General features: G+C 39.6%; 1 protein-coding gene across 1 annotated transcript in view; it reads right to left on the bottom strand.

Moving 5' to 3' along the window:
- lingo2 (leucine rich repeat and Ig domain containing 2) overlaps positions 1–27184 on the bottom strand; it is a 268300-nt gene that overhangs the window by 187508 nt on the left and 53608 nt on the right. The gene's annotated exons all lie outside the window — the stretch shown is intronic.

Raw genomic sequence — 27184 nt, 5'->3', positions numbered from 1 at the left:
TCTAGTAGTGAAAACGGAAACTATAAAATTGAGAAGAATTGACTGCCATTACAGTTCAGTTTACCTTGCTCAAATCATAACCTATTAAAGCAATTGTGAAATTGAAGAAATGATAGGAGGTGTTGCATAATCAGAACAGTAGATATTTTGTAGTGCCATAGCCTAGCATATAGTTTTTCTCTTGTGCAAGTTGTTTGAAAATTTGTGGCTAAGGTGTGAAGAATTGTAATCGAAGTTATAGTTGCTCAGTAATAGACTGTTATACAATTGGTTTTCAACCAGTTCCAAAAGTCTGTGGATCGCAGAATTTAATGCTTAAATGCATATTTTACATTAATAGTATAAAATGCCTAAAAATATGAAAAAGACTAAACATGTGTTAATGTGTTTTACGTAACAGCTGTCTACCTGCAAAAGAAGCCTTGCATACCCAGTAATAACACTTCCAAGCCTGGATGGCTACAACTGTATTGCATTTATACTGTGTGTTGCCATTTCTTTGATCAACCAAAAGAGGGAATAGATTCCACGTCAGAAAGTGGTGCAATTTCAGTAAGAGACCATGCCCGTAAGGATGAGGCTTTCAATGTGCAGCAGGAGAAAGCCGCCCTGTTCCTCTTTTTCTACAAAGAGACCAGTGCATTTTCACTCCATCAAGCACCAGCTTTTCAGTATAACTCGCTCAAAGGATGTAAACCCAGAGGTGATGGACAACACTTTGAAACAGTTTTATCTCACATTTTCATTCACACCAAACTTTTCAGCCACTGCAACATCGCTCTCTGAAATTTCTCTTTGGGATTGCTGTGAGCTGGAGCTCTACTGTGGTCTTTCGATATCAGCCATAGCCGTGCACAGATATGAAAGTTCCTCCTCTCAGATGTGATTTGCCAAGGCAATTTGAGTTTTTAACTGAAGCTAGCACTTCTTGACCAAACAATAGAGCATTTATTTGAGTGGAGGGTCTGTCAAGAGAGATTAACTAATGGTACACCAAGACAAACTACAATCACATGGTCCGCTGAGTCCATTTTACCTTTTTATTTGGGGTGATATGCTTCTCTGTTCATATGGAGGTCAATAGAGAGAAAGGGAATATTGCAGTAGCCACCTGCAGTATTTCACAGCAAACACATTTTGTCAGTGTTGGTACACACCCTCAAAAAAAAAAAAAAAAAAAAAAAAAAAAAAAAGGCAGGTGGTAGGAGGAAAAATTGAGAGACCTCTGTCATGCATAAGGATTAGATAATCTACCAATGCAAGGAACTCAAATATCCCAATAGGCAATTCTGTTAAACTCGGTCTGAATTAATGATGTGAAACCTCTCTAACGACAGATATATAGCAGTTTATGGAATATGAATGCAGCTACAACTTCCAAATATGCTAAGGCATAATGGTCAGTCAGTTATTATGAAAAGTAAGCAAGTTAGAGAATATATTGAACAGGACAGCAGCATTTTACCGAGTAAAACAGCATCCATCCTGAGAGCACAAATAAGGATGACAGCCGCCGATGTTAGCACAGTTTAAATGCAATTCAGCTTAATTTATTTGCAACAGCTCGTATTTTCAGCGTAGTTTCAGAGTATCGCTGCCATGTTAATACACTGTGTTACATATGGTGTGCACGGAGGAATAAAACATCCCCAAGACAACTGTGCCCCCTCAGACTTTTTCTATCAAATGCTGATGGAATTTTCAGTGACTGTGCAATGTTTATCATGTGAAATTTCAATAAATGCTTCAACAAACCATGGTGCAGTGCGTTGAAACATGATTCGGCATCATTCTGCCTTCGTCACTGTCACTGGGCCACAAAATTGTTCATCTTGTGGGTGTTAAAACCTCTGTTGTGAAAGTAACGTCACGATCGCTGTGTCCCTTTTTGTATATTTTAATGGCTCTTTAACATCATGCCGGAGGACTGCGGTTGTAAACTAGCCTCTGGCTAACACTGGCACATTTACAGCAATGTTAATTAATGTGCACTGTCCTCTCTAAATAAATAAATGAATAAATAAAATAAAATCAAACTATATTACTTATCCCTCTTCACCAGCTCTTGTTTTGTATGTTAACATTAACTAACAGTTGCTGTACAATATAGCCTAATATTGTCAGATTTACATCAAAAGAATCCACACTATCTTTAACTATGCAATGATGAATGTATTCATATCGCACTGAAAGGCTTTACATCCTGTCTGGTGCTTTTTTTTGTGAATAATAAATGCATGGCAGAGAACTGTAATTATTCACATTTAAATATCACTAGTCAGCTCAGCACCTTCGAAAAGGCTGTGCACAGGAAGACCTACACTTTTTAATAACACATAATGATATAACCTGTTACAATAAGGTTGCCCCACTTCTGATACGGATCTTACACTTTGTCCTTTGCTGACTGGAGCTATATGAGCTCTTTGTAATCAGCAGGGATGAGCCCTTCGGTAGGGCACAAGGGGGGCAACGAAACCCTGGGTAACAATGCCATTACCATTAGAGCTTACAACACCCTGGCTTGATCTTGGAGTCGAAGGTTAGCCCACACAGGGGCTGTTAAAAGCCTCTCTGTCTTCACCTCAAAGGTAAAAGGCTCTTCTCAGTCTCCCCTGCACCGGGTTCAAAAAACAGATTTTAAGTCTTTCTTACTTTCCTTCTCTGACAGAGATGAGCTCTCAGACAAGAAAAACTTTCAGCGGGAGTTATATGGTAATTCAGGCTAACATGGGCACTCCAATGGCCGGGAGGCTGTTACTGCTGACACCATCACCAAATGAGGCCCCAAATGTGTCATTTTAATTAGTTGCTGTCTGGCTGACAAGCTTATTAATGTGCATATTACAGACCCCCACCTCCAGTTCCCCATTTCTGAGGAGGTAAACATCAACAAATTCCAAAGGTGTAGAAGGGTTAGCTCATTAGCTCAGCCAAAAATGACAGCATACATACATACATGCAGAGATCAGAGAGCTAATTTTTAGAAATGTTGGGTAACTGTTAAGATAAACGGATGCAGGAGGAAATGTTTTCCTCCCGGATTTTTTTTTTTTTTTTTTTAAATAATCATCAAAAATGTACAAGACATAGGTTGAGTTGTTATTTTCTCCATCACCTTACAGGACTTTTTAGATATCTTGTTTCATGCATGGCTGTACTTTTCAACTGGGAAGTATTGTCTCAAAGCCCTTTTCAGCCTCCCTGCCTTGACATTTTGATGCAGTCACTGCAGCCTCAGATTTGGACTTTTGCGAGTAAATTGGCCTCTCACTCAGCTCGCCTCTCCATGATATCGATGGTTAATCTTTGTGTTAATATTTTGTCCTAAGATCAGATGAGTCTGGCTCTTTTTATGTCTGCTTCACTGTCTTCCAGAGAGGATTTCCCACCCCGAGCATGAAATAAATAAATATGGCCGCTACATGAATAAGGCAAACTGTGTGGCCTTTGTGAAATGTTTCATGAATCTGAGGGGAATTTCATTTCAGTACAAAAGAAATCTCGAAAACATTGCTTGGCAGGATCAAATGAGGAGGTTTTTTTTTTTTTTTTTTCCACTGTAAGGCAGGGCAGAATGTACTGCAGCAGAGTAGGGAAGGTATCAGTTTCCCGTATATGGGGATTTATGATACATTAGAATACAATATATTTAAAATGCATGTGGTGCAGACACTGAAACTGAGCTCTGAGTAGTAAACTGAAAAGAAGAGGAAGCACACTGTGGTTGACCTCGTCTGCACCACACAAGCCATTGTTTCAAAGAGAACAAGGGATGTAATTTCTACAGGTAATTGCTGATCTTAATCACAGTCATATTTGAGTGAGGGAAGAACCTCTGCCATTTTCTTCTTGACAGACGGGGCCAGCGGTCAGCTGCCCTTTAACCATGATGAGCCTTACTGACTAATTACTGCAGTCCAGCTGCCTGCACTCTCAGAAGCACACCCAAAGCTACTCCATCCAAGCACTTCTTTTGTAGTCTCCTCTTTAATCATCTTCCATCCTTGTCCAGTTGGGTAAAGCCACGATATTTCCCTGAGATCTCTCCACTGCCAGATTTTCTTTGCACACTTAAGATTGTATCCTCTCGGTGCTTTGAATTGAATTCAGTGGGAATTATTGGAGCATTTCTGCTTTCGCTCTCATCTGAGGTGACTCAGCATTTGCACTAGCACTATTGGTGCTAATCAAATACAATGAATTAAGTAAAAAAAAAAAAAAAAAAAACACCAACTCTCTGAAGATGCCAATAATTTCATTCTAATGTGACTTGTGTTCTTGTGACTATTTGCGTTGGTCTTAGTAAATTATATTTTTTTCCAGTGAAACCCATTTGTATAGAAATGAGCCAATTTAGCACTAAAGGTGTGTATATTACCTATTTGAAATACATGCAAATAGCAAAGACACACAACATTAATATCTGCTTGGCTGCGTTGTTAAGGTTGCATTCACCCTTTATTGGGTACTTAGTATACACGGTTTCTTTTTATCACATTTCTGCAGGTTTAGCAGCCACAAAAGCTGCATAGTCATATTGTGAATTCACCGTTGAATACACAAAATATTAAGGATATTTTTGTTAATATTGTCTATATACTCGGTTGCATTTTGTGCATTTGGCATTTCAGTTGTCTCACAGCTAAAAATAAATAAATAGCTATAATTCATTTGGTTCTTTTCATCAACATTTCTTCCCTTGGGATAATATTTATTAAGGTAAATTAACATAAGCTTTTAGAAATAGTAATGACTTTTATCTGAATATACTCCATGGAAAGAGTATGCAACTTGAATATTTTGTGCATTCATTGCAGTTCCCCAAAACTGTGGGGTGAGTACCATGCACAAGTGATGGTGTTCACATTTTAAGTGACATGTACTTTGACTTTTTTGACACCTCTACAGTGGACAGCCTCTTTATTCAGCATGGTGTCTGCTTCAAATAGTCTTTTATAGTTGTTCATGCCATCAGAGTCTTAGCCTTGGTTTGAGTGCTGTCATGCTTTGAGAGTTGGTGAAATAGCCATCAAACCCGAAAGTGGGCCCCGAATATACAAACGAATCCTGACTTCATTGAATTTTCAATAATACTACAGGATGAATAGTGAACTTTTTTTTTTTTTTTTCTAAAAGTGCATAACAATGACATCAAAAACACACTCCTACTAGAGGCTGTACTGTAAGTTTGTATGCTGTTTGTAGTGCTGACATTTTAGTGATGTGAAGTGAGAGAGGTGATATGGCAGGGGTCCACTGCAGCTTTTGAGAGGGGCTCCAGCAGTACATCACTTGCCCCACTTCTCTGTTGTTTGGTACATCCAACCTACTCCTCCTTTGTTTCTGCACAATTCCTATCTCCACATCCTTTTCTAAACACTTTATCTATCCATGCTCTCTGCTGACTTTCCTGCATGGCCATGTAACACTATTGATTTTCCTTTTGCTTCCTTTAGTTAAGTTTCCTTTTTAGTGAACATCTCTCAGTTGGTACATAGTTGCTGTTGTTGTTTTTTCTTCTTCTTTCATTTCCTCTATCCAGAATACTTTTTTTGTCTGAGGGGAAAACCAACTTTTGTGTCCACATCTGTTTTTTGAAGACCCTGTATTTTGGTTTGCTTTTCTTGTGGAAAATGAAAAATAAAAAAGTAAAAATAAACCTAAATGACAAAAATAAACCTATTGGGGTTTATTTAAGGAAGGTGACTCACCAATTAAACCAATTCCACAATGGCCAAAAGCAAGTATCACATTAAACAAATAGGGTATCTCTTGTTAACAACTGGGATATCTGCACTGGCTGCAAGCATTGCCTAATGTCATTTTTTCTTTTTTCTTTTTTTTTTTTTTTTGCCTGGTGCTGCTGCTTGCTCCGTTTCTATTTGTGACACATTGCTCCAGGTGACCCAGCAGAGTGAGTTTTTTTGTGTTATTTAAAGGGATAGTCGACTCACGTTGCACCTCCAAAATAACAAAAAATAGAGTTTTCATGTCTGGTTTCAGCTCGATATCATGCTAAAGCGTGTCGTACACCTGCTGGTCCATCGGAGGAAACGCCTAGACATCACAACTACTTGCATCACTTACCAGGTCCAGCGTAGCATTTGCGCATCTAACACACACTTTGCCTTGATACTGGGCTGCTGGTATACAAACATGTCCCTCCCACTGCACAGTCACTCGATGCAGACGATCACATCCACTTAAGGAGTGGGAAGGTCATTAACTGCAGACAGCTGGTGATGATGTTTTTGAGTTTGCAAATAAATAAATAAATAAATAAATAAATAAATAAATAAATAAGCAAAAGGAAAAACAAGAGCAACAGCAAAACAATATCAGTATTCAGATGACACTATAATTCAAGTTTGGTTTATAATACAAATGGTTCAACTGCACATGGAATAATTACTGCTTTTGTCAGGGCACATAATGAGGTTATTGAGGCAAAATATTAAAGTACCCAGTAAAGAATTCATAATGCATATAGGCTTAGTCCTTTAAGATGTTTGCTGCATAGCTGTAAGCCACAATTACACCCTAATATGCATAATCCTAAAAGAAAATATGGTTAAAAAGGGATGAAATTTAATTGCATAGAGCTTTTGTTTTTTCCTAAAGAAAGATATGATTGCAATAGTTGTAAATAAGTCACACAATCATAACCGCAGCTTGAGAGCTTTGAAATTACAAAGAGAGAGAAAAAAGGAGAGGTTAATCTATCTGTTCAATTTCAGAAGCTTCAAAAAAGCTTTAAATGTGCAAAACTTCAAAAAAAAAAAAAAAAAATTGTTTTTACAGTCCAAAGCACTGAATGAGGTAAGGATGAAAGAGTTTTGTGATAAAAAGATAAAAGTTACGTGGAGATACTTTACAGTATAAAGCAAACATGACTAATGGCACAGTCGAGGATTAATTGTGCAAGAGATGAAATCCAATTCCTTCTGCTACTTATCTCCAACTTATCATTGGTTTTCTTACCGAGGGCAGCACAGCTCTATATCCCTGCTCTGAATGTTGCCTTCCTTAGACAGTCTTATTTCAAGATCAAAATAAGTTGCATAGCATTGTAGACACTTCAACCTGGTTGTTCCTTGGAGCAAGACACAAATTGCCATCTAGTGTGACAGCTGCAAAACCAGGCTGTCCTTGAATTATGAGTCAGAGCCTGCCTTTTTATATGTTTTATGGCAGAAAGATAATAGAACTCTAACCCTGGTGTCAATATCATCCTTTCCTCCAAAACTGACAATGTCCTCTACTCCAGTACTATTTATTGAGGCAGACTATGGGCCTACAGTTGAGCTACACCAATAGGGTGTGTCCCCTGAAAGCAATCTATAAAGCATCCACTCCCTCCAGGCACTTGGGAAGCTCACTTAAAGATATCAATACTCTAGGAAATGAGACACAGAGCAACGGTTTCAGAGACTGAGAAGTTAGACGGCTGACTGAGATGCCCATACATCTTATTTAAGGTGTTGCTGTTCAATGCAGCAGAGTTAATTGAGTGAACTGCTTTCTCTGTTGTTGGAACACCAGACTGCATGGGATGCCTATCTAAAAGGCATGGATGGAGCATTAGCAATGCAGCCGAACATTGTGAAAGCCTTGCCGTCAGCTGCAGTGTTGACAACAGGTGCGCCAGCTTTCTAGGAGCTCAGTAGGGTGTGCGGGGTATGCATGATTGGAGAGAGTGAAACTAATGCTGACTTGAAAAACTCCACCTGTTAACACGCGAGTGCTGTGGTGGCACACTGGTTATTGGAGGTACAAGTTACTGAACAAAATAATTTATGCATTGACTTAGCCAGTACAAGTAGGACACCACCTAGCTAGTTCCTGGTTCATAGACGCACAGCGCACACACCTCCAGCTGGTTGATGCTAATTAGACTTGTACCGTACTGCTGGGTACATGGGTGCCTGCTGTATTTCACCTATGAATGTCTCTTCAAGCTCTGGGTCTCCAAAATTGCAGAAACTGTAAGTAATTTTTGTCACATATATATACCAAAAATAGTTATTTCAGTTTGACATGAACATCTTTGTTATGTCATTGGGGTGCCTCATCCAAATTACAGTTTGGGAGTTTAACTGTGCTTTAGCTTTGCTCAAATAATTAGAAATTTTGTTTATTCAAGATCAAAGCAAGGACTTTCAGGCTGCGCGATCAGGATATGAATGGAATTTGATGAATTTCCGGCTCATCTCTGGTCAGGACAGTTGTGCCTAGCAAATTGCATTCAGTTGGCCCAATATTCACACCAAATAGAACTTGCCCTTGACAGTCTGTCAGCATTGTTAATAGATTTTTCCACATCTGCTCCAATTAACTCTAACTTCCAACATAATGAAGTTTCAACACTTCTTCTCCCTCTCCTATACCCACAGCTGAAGATATTCTGGAGTACATGAGGAGAGGAATTAGTCTTTATCATGTTGAATATTCAGATCATTTCCCAGCCTCTCTCCTGGAACATTGCACTGCCAATCAAATGTCAGGCATGCAGTCCTTGCTGTCACATCCCCCTTATTGCCTTGGTAACAAAAACGACACATGTACTGAGAATACAAATCAACTGGCATGAGAAAGGGAGACTTGGAGATAGCTGAATGAGTCAGTGATAAATGTCTCACAGATTACTCATGACAAAGGGCCCACAATTTATCAATTTCCCATTGAGTGCTATTCTAACTAAATCTGATTCTGCATGAAAATACCAGCACCCAAAGGTTGAGATGCTTTGCCTTAACTTAATCTGATAATTTAATGTGAAGATGCTGTTGTTTCCCCAAGTGAATGATACAGTGTCAACATCAATACAGTTGAAATGCATCTCAGTGGGTGACTGCAGAAGGTCTAACATGGGTGTCTCTAAGTGTCAACTGCAACTCTTTACAGTGATTGATTATGTTGTCACAAGTGCCACTAAGTGCTTGCATCTCTACTCTGTTATCAATTGAGCTCAAATTTACACGACTTCTGCTATCTCGGCATTCACATCTAGCTCAACAAGCAACAGATTTCTTCTAAGCTCTCACCGTAGCATAAAAGAAGCATTGCAGCAACATTCGCAGCAGTGGGGATTTGCTCTAACATCTGAGAAAAAGCAGCAGCAAACATGAGCATTAAATTTTGTGGCGGTGTCAGATCGATGAGATCGATAATCACTTCTCTTGCACGTTCGCTCCTAAGTTACTGCTGAGAACAACTGTCAATGGCTCCGACTCGCTTTGAACAAACTACGTTTTTGTGTTTAAATCCCTCTGGGAACTACTGCTATCAGGTGCCAGATGACGAACAAAACAAATGCTAAACAAATTCACCAAAATTAGCATGATAAGGCCTACTTTCACTTTGACTGCCATATGTGAAGATCCACTCTTTAGAGGTGAGTATGTTAACAAGGACATTCTTGAGCTTTATGTCTGTTGACATTGTTTGCATAGCCGTTGGACTCTCTCCTCTCTCCCCTCTCCCTATGTTTCTCCCCATCTCTGTCTTTGCCACATTTCTCTCTATCTTCCCTCAAACAGCTAAATGTAAAGTCCAACCCTATTCAGGTTTCCTGTTGATGTGCATGCCACCTAATGCATCCCTTCATGCTCTGCCACCTCCTCGCCTTGTGGCATGAGGCTGCTGACTGTCAGTTCTCCAGTAGATCCTCTTACGCAGCAACCTTAGCTCTATAGCTGCTGCTGGGCTTCTGACGGGACTGAGCCTTAAAAGTGATGATCTCATGTGTTGAGAGAGTGAATGTGCAACCCAAAGATGCAGGTTTGCATGAAACAGGTGGGATGAAAAGGATTTGAGGTAAAGGCATCAGCATCCTAATGACCATTTTGTTGAGATATATCACATATACTTATATTTAAAGATGCTCAGCATAACATTTACAAACCTAGCTTTATGCATGCGACTATGCATTCCTGGAAAGTCAACTGGGAAGTAGAGGTCTGCTGGCGGTCATGTGCGGTCACATTGTAATGCTTTGTTTTTTTCTGTGAGCTGGATTCAAGTTGATCGTGGACCGGTCATGGGCTGAAAATCGCCCGTTTGCATGCTGTAGCTTAGCTTTCCCCACACCAACACTCACAGCCTGCCTGCTTGTTATGTGACCTGTGAAAGCAGCATAGAGGGAGGCAACTGTGACATACAGGACGACGGGAGCTCGACTGAAAACGGACTCAATACAAAATACAAAACTGTCAAAACGAAGCAGGGGAAGGTTTATTTACTTTCTCAGCCAGCACAGATCTCTCATGCACGAGTTTACCATGCACGAACCTGTCTCTTAGTCATGTTTCAGAAGCACGACTCAGCGGTTTTGCCACAGCGAGAGACAAAATAGAAGGAATTGTTCTCCTGTTATCTGCACAGCAACAGCCACAGTTGTTAGTTCAGCACTTGAAGAAATCCTTATAAAAACATATAAATATGGAATATGCATGAATATGGAATATGGAGTTAAATTGGTTACATGACTTTAATGATAAACATGAGCAAATACATGAATGTCAAGGATGAGTATGTAATTTTTTTTCACATTTCCTTGTCTCTCTGCTAGGATGCTGTGTCCTTGATTTGTTTTGGGTTTGTGTGAAATAAGCTTACACAGAGACTTTTTCAGTACTTTTCCATTCCAAGCATACTAACATGTACTGAATTCAATGAATAAGAAAAACACATAGCATATAATGAGAATGATTAATCGGAGATGTGTTAGTGATTTAAGCATAAAACACAGATGGATAATAAAATTCCTTCCTACCTGTCCAGAGACAAAACAACAAGGTGCATCAAAGATCGTGGAATGATTAGAAAACCAATGAGATTCCTCACAAAATGTGTAAGTACTTATCATGCAGTAGGAGGCCAAGCATGGTATGGCAATTTGATCACTTCATAATTTGAATCACACTCCATCATCAATATTGATTACCCAGTTCCCTATGTAACAAATAGCTGAATTGGCCTAATCAGCCATACCAAAGAGGATTTCTCTTCCTGTCTCTGTGAAGCAGAGTACACAACTCATATACCACATCTACCCTGCTCCCTTTTCCTTCATGTTTGAAATGATGTTACTATTGCTGCTGATCCCACTGACCTTACTTTTGGCGCTCACATCTGTAATCTGTACTTTTTTGTATAAAAAAATAAGAGTGCATAGTTCATTCAGCATGCATTATAGCTCCACTAGGCAATCTCTGGGAACCGTTATCTATACCGTCTTAATACACTTGCACAAACCCTGTAAGGCTGTAGGCAGAAAAGGACTGGTTCACATCTGATATCATGGCTAAGCTCTCACTAACTTAGTTGTGATTCTTTACTACAGCAATACCCTTCAGAATAAAATACCAGATAAAGAAACCAGCCAAAGTACATTAAGACATTGAGACAGACCTGCACTACTTCTAGTGAAAGAGGGATTCAACCTTTGGCTCTATGGAGCTATGCAATTAGCACACATAACTGCTCAATTATGCAGTACTGCTCAATTGGCCCATTACTCAGTAACAGGAGACCAGGTACAAGGATTGCCTATGCAAATACCGACTTTCATTTATATACAATAGATAGAAGGCTGCCCCTGTGGCATCCATATAGTTAAGACTGTTGGATCTTTGAGGATGCATTGAAGTATGCAGCTGTTGGATATCCTGCCAAAGGCAACATCCTTTTTTTCAGGACGGGGCTTGGGTGATCCTCCATTTTCCAGCTATGAGAGGTCTACTGATCATTTTCACAAATCGAAACATAACTATGCCAGGCCAGTGGAACAAACAGTAATGTTACATACCAGTTGTCATGTTGAGTGGTGTAGCTCTTCAAACAGAAGTGCTTCTATAACTTTGGGGTTTATAGTCTACACTACTGAGCATAAAAGAATCTGAGGTGCAGGGGAAAGCACCGTTTAATTAGCATCCTCTTTAAATATGTACCAGGAGGCACATCAGCCATGAAATAATTTTGATGATTAGTGAATTCTGATGATGGTAAAGGTTGACAAGAAAGTAAAAACAGTAGTAATATGTAAATGGTTACATCCTGAACTGGCAAGCTTGGGACCAAACAATGGCCTTAACCTTCTAAGATGTAGTTCCTTTTGTGTTTCCCCTTGGGTTGATTGATGAGAGTGAGACAAACGTACAAGGACAATTGGGTTTTAATGACAGATAATGGTAGGACGCTGCTCTCAAGGATAAGTTATACTCCTAACATTGTGTCCTCTGATGAGCTGACATGAAATACTGGATTATGAAAATGAATGGATAGTTAGTAAAGATTCTGATACACTGACATTTATGATGGGTTCTTTTGTCTTTTATATTTCATAGATTAAACATTTTTAAAAATATATATTGTATGAATAAATTTTGCTTTGAGTGAATTCTCTGCATATCTACCAATGGAAATAAGATGTTGAAACTTCAAAACTGTATCCTGAACAGACATCGACTGCCTTGATCAATGCTTCAGCCACTGTACATTAAAATACCAAAACTGTTTTAAAGCACTAATATCCTATTTACACTGAATCTTTTCATGCAAATATTACCAATTTGAATTATCGTATTTTTGTCTGAAGAGCATATATATTCTACATGACAAGAACAACAAAACTCTCGTACTACTCACTGCCTTGCCTACAACCAAGAAACATGGACTAACAAACAGAAACAGGAACAACTAATTCAGCTTCTCTGGGCTGATGGATAGTCCAATAAACAGCTTTATTAGCACAGTAATATCAATGCATTAGAGCAGAAAATCCACGAGTTATGCATGTGACAAAAAAAAGATCTTAATAACCTCTCCCAAATGGTTGCAATGTTTGTCAAAATGGCAATCTAAGGGAACTTGTTTCAACCAGAAACAAGTAAACAAGTAAACCAGCCCACAACTTTGTTCAGTATAACAGAAAGTCAGTTGAACTAATAGCTCTGGGCCAGAATCTGTAATAAAGAGCACAACCAGAACCGGGTGTAGCGGTGAACCAACTAACTTGTCAGTCATGCCAAGTGAGAGAACATCCCACATGAAACCCTTTGGAGAAATGCAAAAAACTGAAGTGGGTGTGGCCGGGGAGGAAGTGGTCATGGCCCAATCAGTGTGAAAAGATAATATGCTGTTCCTTCACCCAGGACAAAGTGTTCATCAAAATTTTGTGGCATTATAGTAATCCACTGGGACGTTATGTGACTTTTTGTTGTATGTCACGCCCACCGCCACACCCCCATTTTGGCGGAGCAGCCTGAGATGGTAATCAGGTCTGCTTTATGACAAACAAAACAACTGATGCACAAAATTAGTTACCGTCCTCCAATTTCATAGGTGTGAACAATGTCTCATGTAAAAGATCAACAATAAGGTCAACAATAAGCTTTAACATTTTTTTTCCCACTGACCTCAAGAGTAGATGAATGTATTTATTCTTCTTCAGCTCTACATGACAAAACAGAACCAAGTCAAATGAAGCCACATGAGCAGTATTTTCTTGGTAATGTAAACCGAGAATGTTAAATCACTAAAAATCCACCTTGGTTGTGTGTGTGGTGTGTGTGCCAGTGTGCATGTGTGTGCCTATCCCGTGTGCACACATTTCTGGAACCTCCATTAACTCAGCAGCCCTCCAATCTGGCAGAAGCCTGCTCTTCAAACATACATATGGGAAGTGCCCCAGGTAATGTTCCCTAATTGTGTGTGCAGAAAAAGCCACTGAAAAATACATGCAGCCCGTGGAATCAGATGTGCAGTGAGTGGAATAAGGCTGATGCAAAGCCACTGGACAGGTTTCAGACTGGGAGGCTGCTGGTGGTGCTGATGGTAATTTGTGTATCGTGGGGAATGGCTTTAACTGATGAAAGAGTGGCAAAGACGGGGAGCGGGGCTGAGTGTGGATGTGTGTGGATGAGACAGAGAAATAGATGGAAGGGGGAAATTCAAGAACAAAGACACTGGTGGCGGGTGGTATAATAGGTAGAAAAGAGAGGCAGAAAACGATAGAAAAGGAAGAGAGGAAGTCTCGCTGTCATTTTTTCATTTTCTTTTGGCAACATCTTTTGTCATAATTGGCTATTGCTGTGGTGTTTTTGCACTGTACTTCCCAAAGACTGCTTGGCAATCACATCAAGCCTTTTTTACAAGGATTTACTGTTGATGAAGCTCGGGTTTCTGTAGGTAGCACTCTTCTTTATCTCTTCAGCCATCATGGCTATCACTGCTCATGCCAAAATATCCAGTTCTTCTTTTATTTATTCCAAATAAATCATTTAAATGCATTTCTCTGTGGCCCAGAGGATTTTTTTTCCAGGAGGGACCAACCTAACACTGGTGTTTAAAACAAAAAATATAACATCAGAGGTGAATCACTGTGGATCTAGCACTATGTAGTCATATTTGGATCAGTAAATGAGCCTGTTTCAGTACCAGTGAACACTGCTTTGTCACAATAAAATACTTTTTGGTGGGAGGAGAAATGTCTGCAGTATGGCAATTCTTTGATCTCAGTGGTGTAAGAAGCCGCTCCCTCACACCAGTGAGAGATGGTTGGACTGCTGCCAAAACAGGGGCAAATTTGCCTTCAAACTGAAAGCTTAACAGTGTCACTGCCACTAATTAAGTAATGCATTCGCAGGTATAAGTAGCAGTGCATACATAGGTATAAATCATTTGAAATTCTGATTTTTTATCATTCTAGGCAACACTAAAAGGTTACTGTTTCTGGCAAAGGTAATGATATGTTCATTTCCGGTTTTATTGATATAAATTCCTTTTATTTAATTCAAGATTGTCACATGATTTTCAGTGCATATTTTTATCCATTGACATACTTGCCTTCCATAATGAGCAATCTAATTAATGATGTAAACAGAAATCAAATTGTTTGGTAAAAAAAAAAAACTGGCACTGGTACAGAGGCTGAATCAGTCAGTGATAGTAGCCAAACAGACATTCAGTAGATTAATCTAAAGATAATCTAATCTATAATCTAATCTATACATATTTATAATTAAACATTATTACTTGTAGACAATGCATATTAGCATTTGTATGTATACAACTTTCACTTGACACCACATAATAATAAATATTTCTTTACATGAAAATCTTGGATAGATTTTTTTAAAGATGTAAGATATTGCCATTTAAAATGAACACACTTCATTTTGCATGTATATTATTATGTGGCCAACATTTACTTTCAAGGACTGTATTTTCATCTCTGAGTCACTGATTCCTCTTAAAATATTCACAAAAAATAGGCAATTTTCTCCATGTATTGCCCAGCTCTATCATTATTTCATTGGTGTGTTTTTGCCATGTCCTTCCAAAGTACTGAGGGCAACTGAGCAATTTGTCAAGTAGCATTGGACCTCTCTATATTCTACTTTATTTTATTTTAATTATTTAGTTTTACCCCAGCCCCATAATACAGCAAATCCATAAGACAGGATTAACAATTATGAAAAATACCTCTTTACTGGGGCTTTTGGCTCTGGACTTTGAAGTGTGGCTCCTAAAAATCCAAGGTTTATTCAAATTAATTCCCAATAAAACTACAAAATCTAGGCAAATATGCCACCCAGTATATTAAAGCTTCACCTTTCATATAATATCTCTGTTTGAAGAATGCTCTTCCTGTCTCACGAAGCAGATGAGTGGCAGATGTGTTTTGTTTGATGAAGTGGCAGTGTGTGTGTGTGTGTGTGTGTGTGTGGGTTGATAGGTGGATGGGTGGTTGCGACCAGCTGGGTGGTGTATACTGTAGGTGGCAAGAATAATGGATTAATCATCAAAGGTGAAGCCCAAACAAATTATTACATTATACATAGACTTCCTCCAGAAATTCGAATATCGTGTCATTATAAGTCATTTAAGTCATACTGAGTGTTAGGGGAAAAATAGCATTTGGTACAGCAGATGGTCCTGGGGTCATCTCCATGCAGTCTGAGGATCTAATTGAGATTCCTGTGCAATCTTGTCATTTAAAACAAGTGTGCAGGAACACATGTGACCCTCCTCCAAACCATCCTGATGGTAACTGGTGATTGATTAATCTGAGATTAGCTGCATGCAAACCTCTTCTTTTACTTCAACAAAACATTATGCTAATTTAACAATCGAAGAACCTCCTCAGTTCTGCTACTGCCACTGTAGGAAATTTTGGTTTGATGCAACGGTGCAGCCTTATATTTGAATATTTCACTCAATATAAGTATGATGGAGCTTTACTGAAGCACTGCAACTGGCAAATACAGAAAATGTTCTGTATTTGCCATTGCTATACAATATAGAACAAATCCCTCCCCGATTAAAGGGATTAATTGCTTGTGCAATGTCTTCATGGTGAAAAACAATTGCTTTTATACAGTATGTTATACTTTTATTATTTTTCCACATTAGCACTTGTAAATATCTACAACTTTCATAATTAACACCATATAAAATCCCCCCAAAACAACCTTCAACACAGCTTTGTTAGAATTATCATAATCAAAAGCAGGATTAGAAAATGTTTTCTTTATTGTGGAAACAGAGGATTTTAAATCACATAATTGTTGAAAGGTGTAGATTTGGGCAAAGAGAAATATCTGAAGTCGCTTTCCAGCTTCATTTTGTTCTTAGCATTTTTTTGCATGGGGAGCCCTACTTCTCCAAAGTCATTGTACATCGGTTATGGGGTCGGTGGTAGCTAATGGACCTGCACAAAGGTGACAAAGCATAAATATTGCTGCTGTCACTATCCGCCCAGGCTTTTTAGCTGCCACTGAAGCTATCCTTAAGAAAGCAAAAGGGCACAATAACTACTGGTGCTGCCCATTTTATCCCAAAGACTGGCTCCATTCCTTGCAGCAATGCCCCCCATCACTTGATATTTTTTGCCTGGACTATCACCCCCACATCCCCAAACGTTGAGCTCCCCAAACCTCACCCCCAACTGAACACTCATACACTGTGCAGCACATCAACACGTAAACCGTACTGCAATATGATGGCCAATATTTACCCCAACACATAAACGATACTGAAATATGATGACAAATACACTATATTACCAAAAGTATTCGCTCACCCATTCAAATGATCAGAATCAGGTGTCCTAATCACTTGGCCTGGCCACAGCTGTATAAAATCAAGCACTCAGGCATGCAGACTGTGAAACAAGACATTTGTGAAAGAATGGGCCGCTCTCAGGAGCTCAGTGAATTCCAGCGTGGAACTGTCATAGGATGCCACCTGTGCAACAAATCCAGTCGTGAAATTTCCTCGCTCCTAAATATTCCACAGTCAACTGTCAGCTCTATTATAACAAAATGGAAGCGTTTGGGAACAACAACAACTCAGCCACGAAGTGGTAGGCCACGTAAAGTGACGGAGAGGGGTCAGCGGATGCTGAAGTGCATAGTGCAAAGAGGTCGCCGACTTTCTGCACAGTCAATTGCTACAGAGCTACAAACTTCATGTGACCTTCAGATTAGCCCAAGTACAGTACGCAGAGAGCTTCATGGAATGGGTTTCCATGGTCGAGCAGCTGCAGCCAAGCCACACATCACCAAGTGCAATGCAAAGCGTCGGATGCAATGGTGTAAAGCACGCCGCCACTGGCCTCTAGAGCAGTGGAGACGCGTTCTCTGGAGTGATGAATCACGCTTTTCCATCTGGCAATCTGATGGACGAGTCTGGGTTTGGAGGTTGCCAGGAGAACGGTACATTTCAGACTGCATTGTGCCGACTGTGAAATTTGGTGGAGGAGGAATTATGGTGTGGGGTTTTTTTTTCAGGAGCTGGGCTTGGCCCCTTAGTTCCAGTGAAAGGAACTTTGAATGCTTCAGGATACCAAAACATTTTGGACAATTCCATGCTCCCAACCTTGTGGGAACAGTTTGGAGCGGGCCCCTTCCTCTTCCAACATGACTGTGCACCAGTGCACAAAGCAAGGTCCATAAAGACATGGATGACAGAGTCTGGTGTGGATGAACTTGACTGGCCTGCACAGAGTCCTGACCTGAACCCGATAGAACACCTTTGGGATGAATTAGAGCGGAGACTGAGAGCCAGGCCTTCTCGACCAACATCAGTGTGTGACCTCACCAATGCGCTTTTGGAAGAATGGTCAAAAATTCCTATAAACACTCTCCTCAACCTGGACAGTCTTCCCAGAAGAGTTGAAGCTGTAATAGCTGCAAAAGGTGGACCGACATCATATTGAACTCTATGGGTTAGGAATGGGATGGCACTTCAGTTCATAGTATGAGTAAAGGCAGGTGAGCGAATACTTTTGGTAATATAGTGTATATGCATCAATTATTTAGGCTAATAATGACTGACAACCAGGGGTGTAACTGTGGGCCCTGGTTACTGGGTTCAATTTTTCTGTGAGAAGCAGTTGATAGTTTTACAAATAAAAACATGCTCATATTGGCCAAAAACAAACAAACAAAAGAGCAGAGAAACTGGCAAATAGCCTTCAGTTAAAGTTTTTGATTCTGTGCAAAACGCAGTGTACCAATGTGCTTCTTAAGTCATGTCTTACAAGTTTTGGAGGCAAAAATGAGGAAAATAGCATAAACAAATTTAGCACACAAAAGGTGCTATCACAAAAGATTTGTGTATCTTTGAAGGTCAGTCTTGGAACTCATTATTTCTGTAAATGTGAGGAAAGTGAGAGATTTGTTGAATGATGATTAATCTGCAGTATGTGCAGTGTGTGGATGGTTACCACATATCTAGAAAAATCACTGTGACATTTCTATGAGCATGATACACACATAGAATAAGATTCCTTTACTCAATGAAACACACAATACTCTCTGAATAGCCACAGTCAGTATCAGTGGGTGGATGTGGGTGCATACTATGTATCAGTTCAGTCTTTCGTAACACATTTTGGAAAAGAGATCTTGGAGCAGCAGCTTAACTACTTGTAACACACAACCACTACAAATACATCACACTGCTCCAACATGTGCAGCAACTGATCATCAAAAGAACTTTATTGACCCACACTTCCTTACCAAAGCATGATCTTAACTGGGAAAGAGTGAAAGTGTCTATACATGATGAGCAGTTTGTGCTGTTCTACCTGCTTGGCTGGGCACAGAGTCTATGCCGACTATCCATTGGCTCTGTTGTTAGCAATATGGGAATATAAATGTGGCAGTCTCCACGCAATGCCTGTTCATCCAAAGTTGTGACCTTGGCTACTACGCTCTAAACACCGAACATGTGCGGTGTGTAGGGCCACATATATGCACACCGCAGTTCACGAGGCCCTGATGACAATCAACACCTGACCAATCACCACTCAGAGCCGGGTGCAAGTGCAGGTGAGATGGAGAGAGATGGAGACAAAAAGACAAGCAAGAGAAAAAAAAAAAAAAGAAGAGGCTCAAGCTTCATATGAAGGCAGGTATATTGTTTAAGTAAATATGTGCTTTTAAGGAATACATCTGTTGTTGAAACTGACTGTTAACTGATAACCTATTTTGTGACAGAGATTTATCTGTTTTAGTTTTAATTATTAATTTCAGGTTAAAGTGACTTGTTGAAAGACGCAAGAGTCTGGCTGCTGTTGTTGACATATTTATTTGTTATTACTAATTTATATCCTAATTTATTTATTTTTTAAATTTCAGATGTTTTTTTATTCTTATTAATAAAGTCTGTTAGGCTAAATAGCATTTGGTTATGCTCTGATTTTGTACCTATTGTACACTTGGCGGGGGAGGCCTCATAACAAATTTTTGGCCAAGGGCAGCTCTGCTTGTGACACTCTGATTGGATGAGCTTTGACAGGTCACCAAGGGTCGGAGTTGAATCATACTGAAGTTTGAGCACAGCACAAAATGAAAAAGCGAGCGGTGAGAGCTGGCCAAGGTTCAGTCACCGCAGATTTGTTCGACATCATTCTCTTTCTATAGGAAAACATTGGATTAGCTGGTGCAGAGTGGTTTTACCTGATCATGTGTAGGGAGCCTGGCTGCTGTCAGCATGGAATATCCATGATGGTTGCCATCTGTAATCACAATACCACTTTGATAAATTATCATCATCAGCGATACTAGATTTAGATTATCATGTAGTAAGCTTTTTAATGAATCCATCTCTGCTGAACACAGCACCCTCCAAAAAAAAAAAAAAAAAACCCTCAGCTAACAGTACACCTTTATCCTACAACTCACCTCTGTAGCCATCATTGGTGTTGCCCCGCAGCGTCCAGCATCTTTTGGCCAGCTACTGGGTTTTTCTCTGACAGAATAACTCACTCAAGTTATCTTTTCTTCACTGTTGCTACATGCTGATCGGTGCTGTTCAAAGACTCGGTGATTGAGCAGAAGGACTCAAGACTGACATCCTCCCTGGCTAAAGTCTTTGTGTTTTTCTCTTCAGACAGTCCTACAGCCTAAGTCTCTTTACACTGGCTGACGCCTCTCGGATTTCAAACTGATTTTAAGATTTTATTGGTTACTTTCAACATTTGGCAAGCTGCGGACTGCATTTACCAAGATCGACTATTGTAGTTACAGTGTAATTCATTCTATTATGTTAACTGTTAATGTCTCACTTTATTATCAGTCTCATTACCTCATTCTTACGGCCACAACCTAGCTACATTTTGATCCACACCAACTGTGTTGATGGTTTAAAGGGAGGCATGGTGCCGGGTGTGGTTTCTCCCAAAAATGCATTGAACTTTGAATGGATTCACCTAACTCCATGAAATCCAACGTGCCTATTAGTAGACATTAGAATAGGCAAACCCTCCCTTATTGACCCAAAACAAACAACATGGAGGCACTCAAGAGCTCATTTAGACATAACAGCCCTGCCAATTTTTACAAAACTTGGCACAGTGGTAGGAGAGCCGCCTTAATGGCCACTGAACAAATACAGAGCTGATTGCTCATGCGGCGTTGTAATAATTGGCTAAAATGGTTTAAAGTGTCTAGTATTTCAAAAAGAGATACTTCATGTCCCAGTTCAGGTACAGTCATGAAAATGTGTTCATCTCCTCATGTGAAACAAGTTGGTAATGAGACATGGAGGAAATTATTAACTTGTGCGGAACTAGCATATCTTGACACCTGAATTCTGTTAGAGGAGGTGCGCGCTCTTCAGAGTGCCATCTAGTTAATTCAGCCACTTAAAATAGGCATTATTGATTAAATTTTCATTTTATAATATTTTCTACATTTTTAACATAGCTTTTACTTAATCAAAATAATGATTACTACTAATGCTCCATAGCAGCGTTGCCTAGGTGAATAATGTATTTCCTTTGGCATAGCAGGGGGTAAGAGGCTTTGATCGAGACTCACAGTATAGCCTCTGTTCACACAAAGGGTTATCTTCATGTGAGGGTATTATGGCGGATATTTCATGCAGCGCTGTGTATGTGTTAGTGAAGAGGCACCCAGCCCATCAGTGATCAGAGCCCGCATGCAGAGCCTCATCGAAGGCATCAGACTAGACAGAATCTGTTTACCAGGGATATTTCCTTTTCCTCCCATCATTCCTTTATATAGCAGAAGAGGCTCAAAACAACAGGAGTGATTAATGGAAAATATAAAAAGCTTGCCGCAACAAGGAGTTATAGATGTAAGTGGACAGATGCATTATCATAAACCAGAATGAAAGAAGCAAATAATGTATAAATAATTAAGTGCTGTATTAAACTGGCTGTCCATGGCATCAAACCCGACCCAGAATTATTACGGAAAACTCGGTAATCAGTAAACCAATCAATGAAGTCAGTGAGCAACCATGCTATTACTCATAGTAAGTTTCTGGTGATTTGGTTAATATAAAATAAATCTAATATTCACCCAAACAACAGCAAAGCACAATGCACATGCAGTATATTCGGTTTTATCATAATTAACTAAGTGTCAAATAACCTGTAGCCCGGATTATGATGATTTATTTATCATGCTGATTTAAAAATGACCTGAAATTTCAATGTTCAAATCATGGCACCTTTAGTGTTAATGTACAAAGTCGAGATACTCCTTCTACCTTTTACTAATCTTTTAATAGACTCCTCCAACATTAAAGGTGTGTCACTTAGACTATCAGAGAGGCAGTTCCTTGCCCCAGTTTTATCAGTCTATGCACAAAATCCCATTTATCTTTTATAATGTCATATCCATTTTGGCATCAAAAAACAAACTTTTTTTCTGACTGTGAACTTTATTTCTAGGCTTTAAAGTGACTATGTACCCTTGAACAGAAATCCCTTACTTTATTACTCTACTTCAGTCATTATCTGTGAACATGAACATGAGGTCAAACCTAAAAATAAAATCCAGAGAGCCAGGTGTCTCATCTATTATGTTACCGAGTGACACTTTCTTGAGCTGCTCCATTATCAATTCAAGAAAGGCTGACTTGGTGGCACTCATAGAATATTTATTTGAGCTTGTGCTTGTGCACCCATATGAGCCTCACATGCAGAGTAGCCCTGCAGCAGAATAAGTGTCTCCTTATCTGCAGAAAATCATACATAGTACTGTCAGTTGTCTCTGACTGTGGCTGTTCATGTTTGGTGAGACAGCACTGGAAGGTCTTTCCTGATGACGTCACAGATTTTTTTTTAAACTTTAGAGCCACAATATTGGCCTTTACTCTTAAGGTTTCCGGATTTTCAGTTCTGTGGGTGTAATCTAGTGAAAAATCTGCATAGGTGTCCAGTGTCACTTACCCCCTGGCCCTCTAACTTCAAGACCAGGCCTTTGTTTAACAATAACAATCAATCTTATTCATAGCATTTTCTAAAAGTGATTCTATGAACATTATTACATTTCTACATGCATTTTCCAAAGCAGAACCCAACAGCAACACATACCCAGCAACAAAAGATCATCTCAACATCACTATATGGTTTTGCAAGGGTCAGTGAATTGATCTTGCGGTAACAAATGTCTGCAAGCCATGCTGTATACCACAAACATATAAAATAACATAATAGAAGCATTTCATATTCTCAGAAAAAATCATATGGAATAGCATAGGCTAGGCTCTCTATATTAAAATATAGTGTCGTATTTCATTCATCACAGTTCGAGGTGAATTTTTTTAGACCACAACAAAGGTTAGTTTTATGCATGAGGTGAGAAAAGTTTAAATAAGCTACAAGTAGCCTAATATCCCATCAAGCAACAGCCACAGGAAATAATGCAAACAAGTCTTAATGTTTTGCTATTAGCAACAAGTTGTTTGGGGTATCCTGTCTGACAGATATTCGTAACAGCAAAGGAGAAAGGAGTAGCAGTGCATGGTCACGCACAGTGTTTACTTACCTGAACAACGCATATAAAATCCAATCGTTAATTCTATGGATGTTACTCCAAACTGACTGAATAAGTCGGGCATTCAAGAGCTTGAAAGGCATGAGTGTGTGCAGGGAAGGAGATGGGACAAGGCAACTCAGGCTTGGTTATTTTAAAAGCTGATCGGTACCAGTTCATTCACTCTGGATTCACTGTGGTAATGGTAGCAAATAGCATAGAAAAGAAAAAGGAAACAGGCATGCAGTCCAAATAAAGCATGCAGTATGCAGTGATGCAAGCATGTGTATGGGTTGGCTAAGACACACAAAGAAATGCATGAGCGACCTAGAGTAATCATAGATGTGCAGTCATTTTCATGACTGTATTTACTTTAAACATTTTCAGAAATGCCAAAGAAGCTCTTAGAGAGCTAAAGAAACATCATGAGATGAATTTCACAAATATTTCAGCTTTGGAAATGGAAATGCCATGGTTAATAGATGCACTCACCCCAGTTTAACAAAATAAATAAATGAATAACAAATAAATTCTACATAAATAAAATTATTTCTGATAGTTGTAAGTGGATGAGACTTGTGTTAATACATTAATTTAGACTAAGCTCTCCTGACTGTCCGTATGTAAATGGTATTTTAAGTAATTTGTTTTTTTACAGCATAACATAAACTTCTGTTCCTACTATTATATGTTCCAGCCTCAACATTTTATATGTCTTGTAGGCCTCACAAGCTGTCCAGAAAGCTACAGTTGGTATAGATCATTTTTACTGTCATCACACTGCCAGTAACAGTGGGCCGGTAACAGCAATGTCTGCTCCCATTTCGTCACTCTCCCCAGAGCTATCAGATTTTTACAGGAGAGATCCCCATAAACCTCAAGACAATATTTTTGCCCATCCCTTGATTAGCTGTATGTGATATAAAAAAAAAAAAAAAAAAAAAAAAAAAAAAAAAAAACAAGCTGCTCATGTCATTAATAAAAACCTAATCAATGTCGTTACCACTTCTACTTTTCAAACACTGTTTAAAAAAGAGATTATTAACAAGAGGGTCTGCAATAATTGGCTACATCGTGCTTCGCTGATTTCCATTCCACTGTGCAATGTCCTGTCCTCCAACCTCGCCAGTACAATTTGGTACCACTGAATGGGCACAGTGGCTGGCGTGGACCTGTGCGTTCCTCTTATCGTGTTGAGCACAATGGCAGGGATTTGTACAAGGGAAAGGCTTTAATGATTCTGGATTTGTGCCCCTGTGCTGGATTCACCCTGACCAACCCTTGTGTCCCCATGTTTAGCCCTGGGGCCGCGACTGTTTGTGCCTCCATTTTGAGACTCCGCTCTTGAGCCACAAATACACTGAGTTGCTGCATCAACCCAGTCAGATGCTCTGTGTGCTGTTTTGCAACAAAGACTAATCTGAACTGACATTATTTATAAAATGTGTCATGAAAATATTATTGAGGCAACCCTGCTGTTGTGGCATAGTTTCATTATCTTGAAATTTAGCAGGGATATTCTCAAACACAGCAATTTATGAAATATTAAGCAATGCTCTTAGAAAAAAGCTCTTTTGGATAATAACACATAAACTATGGCTACACATCTTCTTATAATGCTGACTTGACAAGGAGTTGTCAAAGGCAGTGTTATTTCTGAATCTGCTCCCACAGTCAGCATGCATATTTGAAAGCTGTACGTGAAAAGAACAGTGTGTAGGCCTATTTTGAAAAGCCACCCACTGAGGCACCCACTTTCTATGCACCTGCGGGTGTGTTTGTATATAACTATCATCTTCAAGAGGGGAACTGACATGGAGCGAGGATGTCAGAGGCTCTTTCAAACATGTCACAGTCTTCAAAGTGTTCAAATTACCTCCCTTTCCCCAATAACATGTAACAATGAACAAGAAAGAAGAATAAAAAAAGCAAAGGAGAATTGAATCAACTCAGACTATTTCACTGGTTTTCCACTATATCTGTGTGAGTAAGTGAGGCAATAGTTACGCATGGTAACTCTAGTTCAGAGCCGTCTAGCAGGAATCTATTGAGTTAGTGGATGAGGCCTGATGACTAGATCCTCAGCTAAGACACGTTACTGACAATAAAATGCGCCGTTACTTGCTGTTACTTACTACTAATAATTGTTATTATTTTATTATCCTATTCAAAAAATGTCTTGTGGAGAAAAAGCGGTGTGTCAATTTTGAAACCAGTCGGACTTTGCAGTTTTTCGTAACTTATCAACATGCCTGGAGAATGACTGAGCACAAATTATAAGAAGCGCATGTATTCCCTGACGGCAGAGCAGATAGTATCGCCGCCTGCCATGCAGAAGACTGTGGGTTCAATTCCCCACCTGAACAAGCTGGCATCACTACTTTAAACTGTAATGAATTACTTTTTCAAAGTAACGTGCCCAACACTGACAATGATAGATGAAATTTGACAGCAATGTCCACACTGCAACAGCAATGCAAAAATATGTGCATTAATAATTTAAGAAAAGGATTTAAGAAAAGAAAAAAAGTAATCATAAAAATTACTTTCCCCAGTAATTGAATTACTCTTCTGCAGCAGTAATTGAGTAGTAATCAAAATTACTTTTTTACATTAGTAATTAGTAATTGTAACTTTTAAGTTTTGTGAGTAATTGGTCCCAACACTGGTTCTAAGGGCGTTTTCACACCTGAAAGTCCGAACCAAGGTCCGAACCAAACTCCGTGATTCTGTTACATTGTAATACATTTGGTCCTGTTGGTTTGGTTTCACACTGCAAATAGAGTAACGGACTTTACAAGACAAACATACAGGGGAAATTTATTCTTCTCATTAGAGGACGCATCAACTCCCCATGCACTTCCGCGGCTCATTTTGCTTTGGTTGCGCTGAGTTGTTGGGCTGGCCGGCCAGCATCTGACATCAGTATTACTACCTGTTTACAGAAAATCAATCGAGCGAGCCAGAGCCGGCTTTTGGCATAGGCGGTATAGGCAGTTGCCTAGGGCGCCATCCGTTGGAGGAGCGCCGCTAGCAGCCGGAGGGGCGCCGGCAGCGGTTGTTTACCGGAGGGATACCCGCAGGATTTTATCGGCGTCATAGGTAGAGTCGTCGGCGACATAGGTAAAGCCGGCACTGGAGCGAGCCATCTTTTTCCCGTTCTAATACTTTTGTTGGTATATTGCTACCAGCAGCATCAAGTTAATGAGCAATACATCAGAGTAACTGCTATTCGCAAGATGAGCCTCCTCATCATGCGAAAACATTATCGAGAGGAGGAGAAAACGGCATACAGTCCTGCGAGTTATGGCAATGTGTATTCCGGAGAGAAGGTGAGTGTGGGAATATTTTTTTAAAAAGATGAGCTGTCAGTAGTGATGTATTAACTTGTCTTTATAGTGCTATACATTTTACCGTACGACACTTTTCATTCAGCATAATAACGGACACGAGTCGACTAACGTTGCGCCTTGCGTGTCACAGCAACGTTTAACGTTAGCAGCTAAAGTTAGCATGCCGTCGGAGATGCATAACCATGGTAACCAGCTGGTTAGCATGACGTAACTTCCTGTACCGTGATTAAATCGAGAGCAGCAGAAGAAAAATCTTCCTGTCATTGATACGAAGGTCTGAACCATACAATCAGTTGTTTTCACACTGCAGAAGGTCCGAACCATGGTTCGTTTGGTCCGGACCGAGACCACCTCTTTTGGTTGGACCAAATTTTGGTCCTTTGGTGCGGACTGTGGTCCACGGCACCTTTCACACCTGTAATTTAGGTTCGGATCAAACTGAAAAGTCCGAAAGTCCGGACCAAACGAGATAGGTGTGAAAACGCCCTAAGTCATCCTAAATGCAAGATCAGAATCCCAAAAATGAGC

The sequence above is a fragment of the Myripristis murdjan genome, chromosome 10, assembly GCF_902150065.1.
Source record: "Myripristis murdjan chromosome 10, fMyrMur1.1, whole genome shotgun sequence".
NCBI classification, from domain to species: Eukaryota; Metazoa; Chordata; class Actinopteri; order Holocentriformes; family Holocentridae; genus Myripristis; species Myripristis murdjan.
This window is presented reverse-complemented; position numbering and strand designations above follow the sequence as displayed.